We start from the raw sequence: 9,658 nt of genomic DNA, 5'->3' as shown, positions 1-9,658 counted from the left end.
TTGGTCCCTGAACTTTTTCATATTTCCCGTTTAGTCCCTGCATTGCAATTCACCGGTGCTCGTTACTCGTTACTCGTTCTGTTTACGCGATAGGCGATAATAATTAAAAAAATGCAGGCGCGGACCGCAAAAATGCCAAAAAGGGGTGCAACACGAGGACTTCCCAGGAGGTCACCCATCCTAGTACTGCTCTCGCCCAAGCACGTTTAACTTCGGAGTTCAGATGGGATCCGGTGCATTAGTGCTGGTATGATCGCACCCGTCACACCTTGCACGATCATCGTATATATCTGCTGCCTTGCAACTCATTCAACCAAAATAAAAACTATCTTTAAAAGTACGTTTTGGTCGCTGAACTTTTTCATATTTCCCGTTTAGTCCCTGCATTGCAATTCACCGGTGCTCGTTACTCGTTCTGTTTACGCGATAGGCGATAATAATTAAAAAAATGCAGGCGCGGACCGCAAAAATGCCAAAAAGGGGTGCAACACGAGGACTTCCCAGGAGGTCACCCATCCTAGTACTGCTCTCGCCCAAGCACGTTTAACTTCGGAGTTCTGATGGGATCCGGTGCATTAGTGCTGGTATGATCGCACCCGTCACACCTTGCACGATCATCGTATATATCTGCTGCCTTGCAACTCATTCAACCAAAATAAAAACTATCTTTAAAAGTACGTTTTGGTCCCTGAACTTTTTCATATTTCCCGTTTAGTCCCTGCATTGCAATTCACCGGTGCTCGTTACTCGTTCTGTTTACGCGATAGGCGATAATAATTAAAAAAATGCAGGCGCGGACCGCAAAAATGCCAAAAAGGGGTGCAACACGAGGACTTCCCAGGAGGTCACCCATCCTAGTACTGCTCTCGCCCAAGCACGTTTAACTTCGGAGTTCTGATGGGATCCGGTGCATTAGTGCTGGTATGATCGCACCCGCCACACCTTGCACGATCATCGTATATATCTGCTGCCTTGCAACTCATTCAACCAAAATAAAAACTATCTTTAAAAGTACGTTTTGGTCCCTGAACTTTTTCATATTTCCCGTTTAGTCCCTGCATTGCAATTCACCGGTGCTCGTTACTCGTTACTCGTTCTGTTTACGCGATAGGCGATAATAATTAAAAAAATGCAGGCGCGGACCGCAAAAATGCAAAAAAGGGGTGCAACACGAGGACTTCCCAGGAGGTCACCCATCCTAGTACTGCTCTCGCCCAAGCACGTTTAACTTCGGAGTTCTGATGGGATCCGGTGCATTAGTGCTGGTATGATCGCACCCGTCACACCTTGCACGATCATCGTATATATCTGCTGCCTTGCAACTCATTCAACCAAAATAAAAACTATCTTTAAAAGTACGTTTTGGTCCCTGAACTTTTTCATATTTCCCGTTTAGTCCCTGCATTGCAATTCACCGGTGCTCGGTGCTCGTTACTCGTTACTCGTTCTGTTTACGCGATAGGCGATAATAATTAAAAAAATGCAGGCGCGGACCGCAAAAATGCCAAAAAGGGGTGCAACACGAGGACTTCCCAGGAGGTCACCCATCCTAGTACTGCTCTCGCCCAAGCACGTTTAACTTCGGAGTTCTGATGGGATCCGGTGCATTAGTGCTGGTATGATCGCACCCGTCACACCTTGCACGATCATCGTATATATCTGCTGCCTTGCAACTCATTCAACCAAAATAAAAACTATCTTTAAAAGTACGTTTTGGTCGCTGAACTTTTTCATATTTCCCGTTTAGTCCCTGCATTGCAATTCACCGGTGCTCGTTACTCGTTCTGTTTACGCGATAGGCGATAATAATTAAAAAAATGCAGGCGCGGACCGCAAAAATGCCAAAAAGGGGTGCAACACGAGGACTTCCCAGGAGGTCACCCATCCTAGTACTGCTCTCGCCCAAGCACGTTTAACTTCGGAGTTCTGATGGGATCCGGTGCATTAGTGCTGGTATGATCGCACCCGCCACACCTTGCACGATCATCGTATATATCTGCTGCCTTGCAACTCATTCAACCAAAATAAAAACTATCTTTAAAAGTACGTTTTGGTCCCTGAACTTTTTCATATTTCCCGTTTAGTCCCTGCATTGCAATTCACCGGTGCTCGTTACTCGTTACTCGTTCTGTTTACGCGATAGGCGATAATAATTAAAAAAATGCAGGCGCGGACCGCAAAAATGCAAAAAAGGGGTGCAACACGAGGACTTCCCAGGAGGTCACCCATCCTAGTACTGCTCTCGCCCAAGCACGTTTAACTTCGGAGTTCTGATGGGATCCGGTGCATTAGTGCTGGTATGATCGCACCCGTCACACCTTGCACGATCATCGTATATATCTGCTGCCTTGCAACTCATTCAACCAAAATAAAAACTATCTTTAAAAGTACGTTTTGGTCCCTGAACTTTTTCATATTTCCCGTTTAGTCCCTGCATTGCAATTCACCGGTGCTCGGTGCTCGTTACTCGTTACTCGTTCTGTTTACGCGATAGGCGATAATAATTAAAAAAATGCAGGCGCGGACCGCAAAAATGCCAAAAAGGGGTGCAACACGAGGACTTCCCAGGAGGTCACCCATCCTAGTACTGCTCTCGCCCAAGCACGTTTAACTTCGGAGTTCTGATGGGATCCGGTGCATTAGTGCTGGTATGATCGCACCCGTCACACCTTGCACGATCATCGTATATATCTGCTGCCTTGCAACTCATTCAACCAAAATAAAAACTATCTTTAAAAGTACGTTTTGGTCCCTGAACTTTTTCATATTTCCCGTTTAGTCCCTGCATTGCAATTCACCGGTGCTCGGTGCTCGTTACTCGTTACTCGTTCTGTTTACGCGATAGGCGATAATAATTAAAAAAATGCAGGCGCGGACCGCAAAAATGCCAAAAAGGGGTGCAACACGAGGACTTCCCAGGAGGTCACCCATCCTAGTACTGCTCTCGCCCAAGCACGTTTAACTTCGGAGTTCTGATGGGATCCGGTGCATTAGTGCTGGTATGATCGCACCCGTCACACCTTGCACGATCATCGTATATATCTGCTGCCTTGCAACTCATTCAACCAAAATAAAAACTATCTTTAAAAGTACGTTTTGGTCCCTGATTTTTTTCATATTTCCCGTTTAGTCCCTGCATTGCAATTCACCGGTGCTCGTTACTCGTTACTCGTTCTGTTTACGCGATAGGCGATAATAATTAAAAAAATGCAGGCGCGGACCGCAAAAATGCAAAAAAGGGGTGCAACACGAGGACTTCCCAGGAGGTCACCCATCCTAGTACTGCTCTCGCCCAAGCACGTTTAACTTCGGAGTTCTGATGGGATCCGGTGCATTAGTGCTGGTATGATCGCACCCGTCACACCTTGCACGATCATCGTATATATCTGCTGCCTTGCAACTCATTCAACCAAAATAAAAACTATCTTTAAAAGTACGTTTTGGTCTCTGAACTTTTTCATATTTCCCGTTTAGTCCCTGCATTGCAATTCACCGGTGCTCGTTACTCGTTCTGTTTACGCGATAGGCGATAATAATTAAAAAAATGCAGGCGCGGACCGCAAAAATGCAAAAAAGGGGTGCAACACGAGGACTTCCCAGGAGGTCACCCATCCTAGTACTGCTCTCGCCCAAGCACGTTTAACTTCGGAGTTCAGATGGGATCCGGTGCATTAGTGCTGGTATGATCGCAACCGTCACACCTTGCACGATCATCGTATATATCTGCCGCCTTGCAACTCATTCAACCAAAATAAAAACTATCTTTAAAAGTACGTTTTGGTCCCTGAACTTTTTCATATTTCCCGTTTAGTCCCTGCATTGCAATTCACCGGTGCTCGTTACTCGTTACTCGTTCTGTTTACGCGATAGGCGATAATAATTAAAAAAATGCAGGCGCGGACCGCAAAAATGCCAAAAAGGGGTGCAACACGAGGACTTCCCAGGAGGTCACCCATCCTAGTACTGCTCTCGCCCAAGCACGTTTAACTTCGGAGTTCTGATGGGATCCGGTGCATTAGTGCTGGTATGATCGCACCCGTCACACCTTGCACGATCATCGTATATATCTGCTGCCTTGCAACTCATTCAACCAAAATAAAAACTATCTTTAAAAGTACGTTTTGGTCTCTGAACTTTTTCATATTTCCCGTTTAGTCCCTGCATTGCAATTCACCGGTGCTCGTTACTCGTTCTGTTTACGCGATAGGCGATAATAATTAAAAAAATGCAAGCGCGGACCGCAAAAATGCAAAAAAGGGGTGCAACACGAGGACTTCCCAGGAGGTCACCCATCCTAGTACTGCTCTCGCCCAAGCACGTTTAACTTCGGAGTTCAGATGGGATCCGGTGCATTAGTGCTGGTATGATCGCACCCGTCACACCTTGCACGATCATCGTATATATCTGCCGCCTTGCAACTCATTCAACCAAAATAAAAACTATCTTTAAAAGTACGTTTTGGTCTCTGAACTTTTTCATATTTCCCGTTTAGTCCCTGCATTGCAATTCACCGGTGCTCGTTACTCGTTCTGTTTACGCGATAGGCGATAATAATTAAAAAAATGCAGGCGCGGACCGCAAAAATGCCAAAAAGGGGTGCAACACGAGGACTTCCCAGGAGGTCACCCATCCTAGTACTGCTCTCGCCCAAGCACGTTTAACTTCGGAGTTCTGATGGGATCCGGTGCATTAGTGCTGGTATGATCGCACCCGTCACACCTTGCACGATCATCGTATATATCTGCTGCCTTGCAACTCATTCAACCAAAATAAAAACTATCTTTAAAAGTACGTTTTGGTCCCTGAACTTTTTCATATTTCCCGTTTAGTCCCTACATTGCAATTCACCGGTGCTCGTTGCTCGTTACTCGTTACTCGTTCTGTTTATGCGATAGGCGATAATAATTAATAAAATGCACGCGCGGACCGCAAAAATGCAAAAAACAGGTGCAACACGAGGACTTCCCAGGAGGTCACCCATCCTAGTACTGCTCTCGCCCAAGCACGTTTAACTTCGGAGTTCTGATGGGATCCGGTGCATTAGTGCTGGTATGATCGCACCCGTCACACCTTGCACGATCATCGTATATATCTGCTGCCTTGCAACTCATTCAACCAAAATAAAAACTATCTTTAAAAGTACGTTTTGGTCCCTGATTTTTTTCATATTTCCCGTTTAGTCCCTGCATTGCAATTCACCGGTGCTCGTTACTCGTTACTCGTTCTGTTTACGCGATAGGCGATAATAATTAAAAAAATGCAGGCGCGGACCGCAAAAATGCCAAAAAGGGGTGCAACACGAGGACTTCCCAGGAGGTCACCCATCCTAGTACTGCTCTCGCCCAAGCACGTTTAACTTTGGAGTTCTGATGGGATCCGGTGCATTAGTGCTGGTATGATCGCACCCGTCACACCTTGCACGATCATCGTATATATCTGCTGCCTTGCAACTCATTCAACCAAAATAAAAACTATCTTTAAAAGTACGTTTTGGTCTCTGAACTTTTTCATATTTCCCGTTTAGTCCCTGCATTGCAATTCACCGGTGCTCGTTGCTCGTTGCTCGTTACTCGTTCTGTTTACGCGATAGGCGATAATAATTAAAAAAATGCAGGCGCGGACCGCAAAAATGCCAAAAAGGGGTGCAACACGAGGACTTCCCAGGAGGTCACCCATCCTAGTACTGCTCTCGCCCAAGCACGTTTAACTTCGGAGTTCTGATGGGATCCGGTGCATTAGTGCTGGTATGATCGCACCCGTCACACCTTGCACGATCATCGTATATATCCGCTGCCTTGCAACTCATTCAACCAAAATAAAAACTATCTTTAAAAGTACGTTTTGGTCCCTGAACTTTTTCATATTTCCCGTTTAGTCCCTGCATTGCAATTCACCGGTGCTCGTTACTCGTTACTCGTTCTGTTTACGCGATAGGCGATAATAATTAAAAAAATGCAGGCGCGGACCGCAAAAATGCCAAAAAGGGGTGCAACACGAGGACTTCCCAGGAGGTCACCCATCCTAGTACTGCTCTCGCCCAAGCACGTTTAACTTCGGAGTTCTGATGGGATCCGGTGCATTAGTGCTGGTATGATCGCACCCGTCACACCTTGCACGATCATCGTATATATCTGCTGCCTTGCAACTCATTCAACCAAAATAAAAACTATCTTTAAAAGTACGTTTTGGTCCCTGAACTTTTTCATATTTCCCGTTTAGTCCCTGCATTGCAATTCACCGGTGCTCGTTGCTCGTTACTCGTTACTCGTTCTGTTTATGCGATAGGCGATAATAATTAATAAAATGCACGCGCGGACCGCAAAAATGCAAAAAACGGGTGCAACACGAGGACTTCCCAGGAGGTCACCCATCCTAGTACTGCTCTCGCCCAAGCACGTTTAACTTCGGAGTTCTGATGGGATCCGGTGCATTAGTGCTGGTATGATCGCACCCGTCACACCTTGCACGATCATCGTATATATCTGCTGCCTTGCAACTCATTCAACCAAAATAAAAACTATCTTTAAAAGTACGTTTTGGTCCCTGATTTTTTTCATATTTCCCGTTTAGTCCCTGCATTGCAATTCACCGGTGCTCGTTACTCGTTACTCGTTCTGTTTACGCGATAGGCGATAATAATTAAAAAAATGCAGGCGCGGACCGCAAAAATGCCAAAAAGGGGTGCAACACGAGGACTTCCCAGGAGGTCACCCATCCTAGTACTGCTCTCGCCCAAGCACGTTTAACTTCGGAGTTCTGATGGGATCCGGTGCATTAGTGCTGGTATGATCGCACCCGTCACACCTTGCACGATCATCGTATATATCTGCTGCCTTGCAACTCATTCAACCAAAATAAAAACTATCTTTAAAAGTACGTTTTGGTCGCTGAACTTTTTCATATTTCCCGTTTAGTCCCTGCATTGCAATTCACCGGTGCTCGTTACTCGTTCTGTTTACGCGATAGGCGATAATAATTAAAAAAATGCAGGCGCGGACCGCAAAAATGCAAAAAAGGGGTGCAACACGAGGACTTCCCAGGAGGTCACCCATCCTAGTACTGCTCTCGCCCAAGCACGTTTAACTTCGGAGTTCAGATGGGATCCGGTGCATTAGTGCTGGTATGATCGCACCCGTCACACCTTGCACGATCATCGTATATATCTGCCGCCTTGCAACTCATTCAACCAAAATAAAAACTATCTTTAAAAGTACGTTTTGGTCTCTGAACTTTTTCATATTTCCCGTTTAGTCCCTGCATTGCAATTCACCGGTGCTCGTTACTCGTTCGGTTTACGCGATAGGCGATAATAATTAAAAAAATGCAGGCGCTGACCGCAAAAATGCCAAAAAGGGGTGCAACACGAGGACTTCCCAGGAGGTCACCCATCCTAGTACTGCTCTCGCCCAAGCACGTTTAACTTCGGAGTTCTGATGGGATCCGGTGCATTAGTGCTGGTATGATCGCACCCGTCACACCTTGCACGATCATCGTATATATCTGCTGCCTTGCAACTCATTCAACCAAAATAAAAACTATCTTTAAAAGTACGTTTTGGTCCCTGAACTTTTTCATATTTCCCGTTTAGTCCCTGCATTGCAATTCACCGGTGCTCGTTGCTCGTTACTCGTTACTCGTTCTGTTTATGCGATAGGCGATAATAATTAATAAAATGCACGCGCGGACCGCAAAAATGCAAAAAACAGGTGCAACACGAGGACTTCCCAGGAGGTCACCCATCCTAGTACTGCTCTCGCCCAAGCACGTTTAACTTCGGAGTTCTGATGGGATCCGGTGCATTAGTGCTGGTATGATCGCACCCGTCACACCTTGCACGATCATCGTATATATCTGCTGCCTTGCAACTCATTCAACCAAAATAAAAACTATCTTTAAAAGTACGTTTTGGTCCCTTAACTTTTTCATATTTCCCGTTTAGTCCCTGCATTGCAATTCACCGGTGCTCGTTACTCGTTACTCGTTCTGTTTACGCGATAGGCGATAATAATTAAAAAAATGCAGGCGCGGACCGCAAAAATGCCAAAAAGGGGTGCAACACGAGGACTTCCCAGGAGGTCACCCATCCTAGTACTGCTCTCGCCCAAGCACGTTTAACTTCGGAGTTCTGATGGGATCCGGTGCATTAGTGCTGGTATGATCGCACCCGTCACACCTTGCACGATCATCGTATATATCTGCTGCCTTGCAACTCATTCAACCAAAATAAAAAATATATTTAAAAGTACGTTTTGGTCCCTGATTTTTTTCATATTTCCCGTTTAGTCCCTGCATTGCAATTCACCGGTGCTCGTTACTCGTTACTCGTTCTGTTTACGCGATAGGCGATAATAATTAAAAAAATGCAGGCGCGGACCGCAAAAATGCCAAAAAGGGGTGCAACACGAGGACTTCCCAGGAGGTCACCCATCCTAGTACTGCTCTCGCCCAAGCACGTTTAACTTTGGAGTTCTGATGGGATCCGGTGCATTAGTGCTGGTATGATCGCACCCGTCACACCTTGCACGATCATCGTATATATCTGCTGCCTTGCAACTCATTCAACCAAAATAAAAACTATCTTTAAAAGTACGTTTTGGTCCCTGAACTTTTTCATATTTCCCGTTTAGTCCCTGCATTGCAATTCACCGGTGCTCGTTGCTCGTTGCTCGTTACTCGTTCTGTTTACGCGATAGGCGATAATAATTAAAAAAATGCAGGCGCGGACCGCAAAAATGCCAAAAAGGGGTGCAACACGAGGACTTCCCAGGAGGTCACCCATCCTAGTACTGCTCTCGCCCAAGCACGTTTAACTTCGGAGTTCTGATGGGATCCGGTGCATTAGTGCTGGTATGATCGCACCCGTCACACCTTGCACGATCATCGTATATATCCGCTGCCTTGCAACTCATTCAACCAAAATAAAAACTATCTTTAAAAGTACGTTTTGGTCCCTGAACTTTTTCATATTTCCCGTTTAGTCCCTGCATTGCAATTCACCGGTGCTCGTTACTCGTTACTCGTTCTGTTTACGCGATAGGCGATAATAATTAAAAAAATGCAGGCGCGGACCGCAAAAATGCCAAAAAGGGGTGCAACACGAGGACTTCCCAGGAGGTCACCCATCCTAGTACTGCTCTCGCCCAAGCACGTTTAACTTCGGAGTTCTGATGGGATCCGGTGCATTAGTGCTGGTATGATCGCACCCGTCACACCTTGCACGATCATCGTATATATCTGCTGCCTTGCAACTCATTCAACCAAAATAAAAACTATCTTTAAAAGTACGTTTTGGTCCCTGAACTTTTTCATATTTCCCGTTTAGTCCCTGCATTGCAATTCACCGGTGCTCGTTGCTCGTTACTCGTTACTCGTTCTGTTTATGCGATAGGCGATAATAATTAATAAAATGCACGCGCGGACCGCAAAAATGCAAAAAACGGGTGCAACACGAGGACTTCCCAGGAGGTCACCCATCCTAGTACTGCTCTCGCCCAAGCACGTTTAACTTCGGAGTTCTGATGGGATCCGGTGCATTAGTGCTGGTATGATCGCACCCGTCACACCTTGCACGATCATCGTATATATCTGCTGCCTTGCAACTCATTCAACCAAAATAAAAACTATCTTTAAAAGTACGTTTTGGTCCCTGATTTTTTTC

At 45.8% G+C, this 9,658-nt stretch overlaps 28 non-coding genes across 28 annotated transcripts; all 28 read right to left on the bottom strand.

Annotated features, from left to right (window-relative positions):
• Positions 1-142: 142 nt before the first annotated feature.
• Positions 143-261, bottom strand: LOC126684268 (5S ribosomal RNA). Its single transcript, XR_007642455.1, has one exon. It is a non-coding gene; the product is annotated as a 5S ribosomal RNA (ribosomal RNA).
• Positions 262-479: 218 nt separating this feature from the next.
• LOC126685151 (5S ribosomal RNA) lies at positions 480-598 on the bottom strand. Its single transcript, XR_007643277.1, has one exon. It is a non-coding gene; the product is annotated as a 5S ribosomal RNA (ribosomal RNA).
• A 218-nt stretch (positions 599-816) lies between these two features.
• LOC126685139 (5S ribosomal RNA) lies at positions 817-935 on the bottom strand. Its single transcript, XR_007643276.1, has one exon. It is a non-coding gene; the product is annotated as a 5S ribosomal RNA (ribosomal RNA).
• Positions 936-1,160: 225 nt separating this feature from the next.
• On the bottom strand, positions 1,161-1,279 carry LOC126685128 (5S ribosomal RNA). The gene has a single exon (XR_007643275.1). It is a non-coding gene; the product is annotated as a 5S ribosomal RNA (ribosomal RNA).
• A 232-nt stretch (positions 1,280-1,511) lies between these two features.
• On the bottom strand, positions 1,512-1,630 carry LOC126685117 (5S ribosomal RNA). The gene has a single exon (XR_007643269.1). It is a non-coding gene; the product is annotated as a 5S ribosomal RNA (ribosomal RNA).
• A 218-nt stretch (positions 1,631-1,848) lies between these two features.
• Positions 1,849-1,967, bottom strand: LOC126685106 (5S ribosomal RNA). The gene has a single exon (XR_007643258.1). It is a non-coding gene; the product is annotated as a 5S ribosomal RNA (ribosomal RNA).
• Positions 1,968-2,192: 225 nt separating this feature from the next.
• On the bottom strand, positions 2,193-2,311 carry LOC126685094 (5S ribosomal RNA). The gene has a single exon (XR_007643247.1). It is a non-coding gene; the product is annotated as a 5S ribosomal RNA (ribosomal RNA).
• Positions 2,312-2,543: 232 nt separating this feature from the next.
• On the bottom strand, positions 2,544-2,662 carry LOC126685083 (5S ribosomal RNA). Its single transcript, XR_007643236.1, has one exon. It is a non-coding gene; the product is annotated as a 5S ribosomal RNA (ribosomal RNA).
• A 232-nt stretch (positions 2,663-2,894) lies between these two features.
• Positions 2,895-3,013, bottom strand: LOC126685069 (5S ribosomal RNA). The gene has a single exon (XR_007643224.1). It is a non-coding gene; the product is annotated as a 5S ribosomal RNA (ribosomal RNA).
• Positions 3,014-3,238: 225 nt separating this feature from the next.
• On the bottom strand, positions 3,239-3,357 carry LOC126685057 (5S ribosomal RNA). Its single transcript, XR_007643213.1, has one exon. It is a non-coding gene; the product is annotated as a 5S ribosomal RNA (ribosomal RNA).
• A 218-nt stretch (positions 3,358-3,575) lies between these two features.
• LOC126684680 (5S ribosomal RNA) lies at positions 3,576-3,694 on the bottom strand. The gene has a single exon (XR_007642852.1). It is a non-coding gene; the product is annotated as a 5S ribosomal RNA (ribosomal RNA).
• Positions 3,695-3,919: 225 nt separating this feature from the next.
• LOC126685046 (5S ribosomal RNA) lies at positions 3,920-4,038 on the bottom strand. The gene has a single exon (XR_007643202.1). It is a non-coding gene; the product is annotated as a 5S ribosomal RNA (ribosomal RNA).
• A 218-nt stretch (positions 4,039-4,256) lies between these two features.
• Positions 4,257-4,375, bottom strand: LOC126684267 (5S ribosomal RNA). Its single transcript, XR_007642454.1, has one exon. It is a non-coding gene; the product is annotated as a 5S ribosomal RNA (ribosomal RNA).
• A 218-nt stretch (positions 4,376-4,593) lies between these two features.
• Positions 4,594-4,712, bottom strand: LOC126685034 (5S ribosomal RNA). Its single transcript, XR_007643191.1, has one exon. It is a non-coding gene; the product is annotated as a 5S ribosomal RNA (ribosomal RNA).
• Positions 4,713-4,944: 232 nt separating this feature from the next.
• LOC126684869 (5S ribosomal RNA) lies at positions 4,945-5,063 on the bottom strand. The gene has a single exon (XR_007643035.1). It is a non-coding gene; the product is annotated as a 5S ribosomal RNA (ribosomal RNA).
• Positions 5,064-5,288: 225 nt separating this feature from the next.
• On the bottom strand, positions 5,289-5,407 carry LOC126684651 (5S ribosomal RNA). Its single transcript, XR_007642823.1, has one exon. It is a non-coding gene; the product is annotated as a 5S ribosomal RNA (ribosomal RNA).
• Positions 5,408-5,639: 232 nt separating this feature from the next.
• On the bottom strand, positions 5,640-5,758 carry LOC126685022 (5S ribosomal RNA). The gene has a single exon (XR_007643180.1). It is a non-coding gene; the product is annotated as a 5S ribosomal RNA (ribosomal RNA).
• A 225-nt stretch (positions 5,759-5,983) lies between these two features.
• On the bottom strand, positions 5,984-6,102 carry LOC126685011 (5S ribosomal RNA). Its single transcript, XR_007643169.1, has one exon. It is a non-coding gene; the product is annotated as a 5S ribosomal RNA (ribosomal RNA).
• A 232-nt stretch (positions 6,103-6,334) lies between these two features.
• Positions 6,335-6,453, bottom strand: LOC126684465 (5S ribosomal RNA). The gene has a single exon (XR_007642643.1). It is a non-coding gene; the product is annotated as a 5S ribosomal RNA (ribosomal RNA).
• A 225-nt stretch (positions 6,454-6,678) lies between these two features.
• LOC126684999 (5S ribosomal RNA) lies at positions 6,679-6,797 on the bottom strand. Its single transcript, XR_007643158.1, has one exon. It is a non-coding gene; the product is annotated as a 5S ribosomal RNA (ribosomal RNA).
• Positions 6,798-7,015: 218 nt separating this feature from the next.
• On the bottom strand, positions 7,016-7,134 carry LOC126684266 (5S ribosomal RNA). Its single transcript, XR_007642453.1, has one exon. It is a non-coding gene; the product is annotated as a 5S ribosomal RNA (ribosomal RNA).
• Positions 7,135-7,352: 218 nt separating this feature from the next.
• Positions 7,353-7,471, bottom strand: LOC126684988 (5S ribosomal RNA). Its single transcript, XR_007643147.1, has one exon. It is a non-coding gene; the product is annotated as a 5S ribosomal RNA (ribosomal RNA).
• A 232-nt stretch (positions 7,472-7,703) lies between these two features.
• On the bottom strand, positions 7,704-7,822 carry LOC126684867 (5S ribosomal RNA). The gene has a single exon (XR_007643033.1). It is a non-coding gene; the product is annotated as a 5S ribosomal RNA (ribosomal RNA).
• A 225-nt stretch (positions 7,823-8,047) lies between these two features.
• Positions 8,048-8,166, bottom strand: LOC126684976 (5S ribosomal RNA). Its single transcript, XR_007643136.1, has one exon. It is a non-coding gene; the product is annotated as a 5S ribosomal RNA (ribosomal RNA).
• Positions 8,167-8,391: 225 nt separating this feature from the next.
• Positions 8,392-8,510, bottom strand: LOC126684649 (5S ribosomal RNA). The gene has a single exon (XR_007642821.1). It is a non-coding gene; the product is annotated as a 5S ribosomal RNA (ribosomal RNA).
• Positions 8,511-8,742: 232 nt separating this feature from the next.
• On the bottom strand, positions 8,743-8,861 carry LOC126684963 (5S ribosomal RNA). The gene has a single exon (XR_007643125.1). It is a non-coding gene; the product is annotated as a 5S ribosomal RNA (ribosomal RNA).
• Positions 8,862-9,086: 225 nt separating this feature from the next.
• Positions 9,087-9,205, bottom strand: LOC126684950 (5S ribosomal RNA). Its single transcript, XR_007643113.1, has one exon. It is a non-coding gene; the product is annotated as a 5S ribosomal RNA (ribosomal RNA).
• Positions 9,206-9,437: 232 nt separating this feature from the next.
• LOC126684464 (5S ribosomal RNA) lies at positions 9,438-9,556 on the bottom strand. Its single transcript, XR_007642642.1, has one exon. It is a non-coding gene; the product is annotated as a 5S ribosomal RNA (ribosomal RNA).
• Positions 9,557-9,658: the final 102 nt, after the last annotated feature.

The sequence above is a fragment of the Mercurialis annua genome, linkage group LG5 (genome assembly GCF_937616625.2).
Source record: "Mercurialis annua linkage group LG5, ddMerAnnu1.2, whole genome shotgun sequence".
In the NCBI taxonomy this organism is placed as follows: Eukaryota; Viridiplantae; Streptophyta; class Magnoliopsida; order Malpighiales; family Euphorbiaceae; genus Mercurialis; species Mercurialis annua.
Note: the sequence above shows the minus strand (reverse complement) of the source record. Positions and strands in the feature narration are given on the sequence as shown.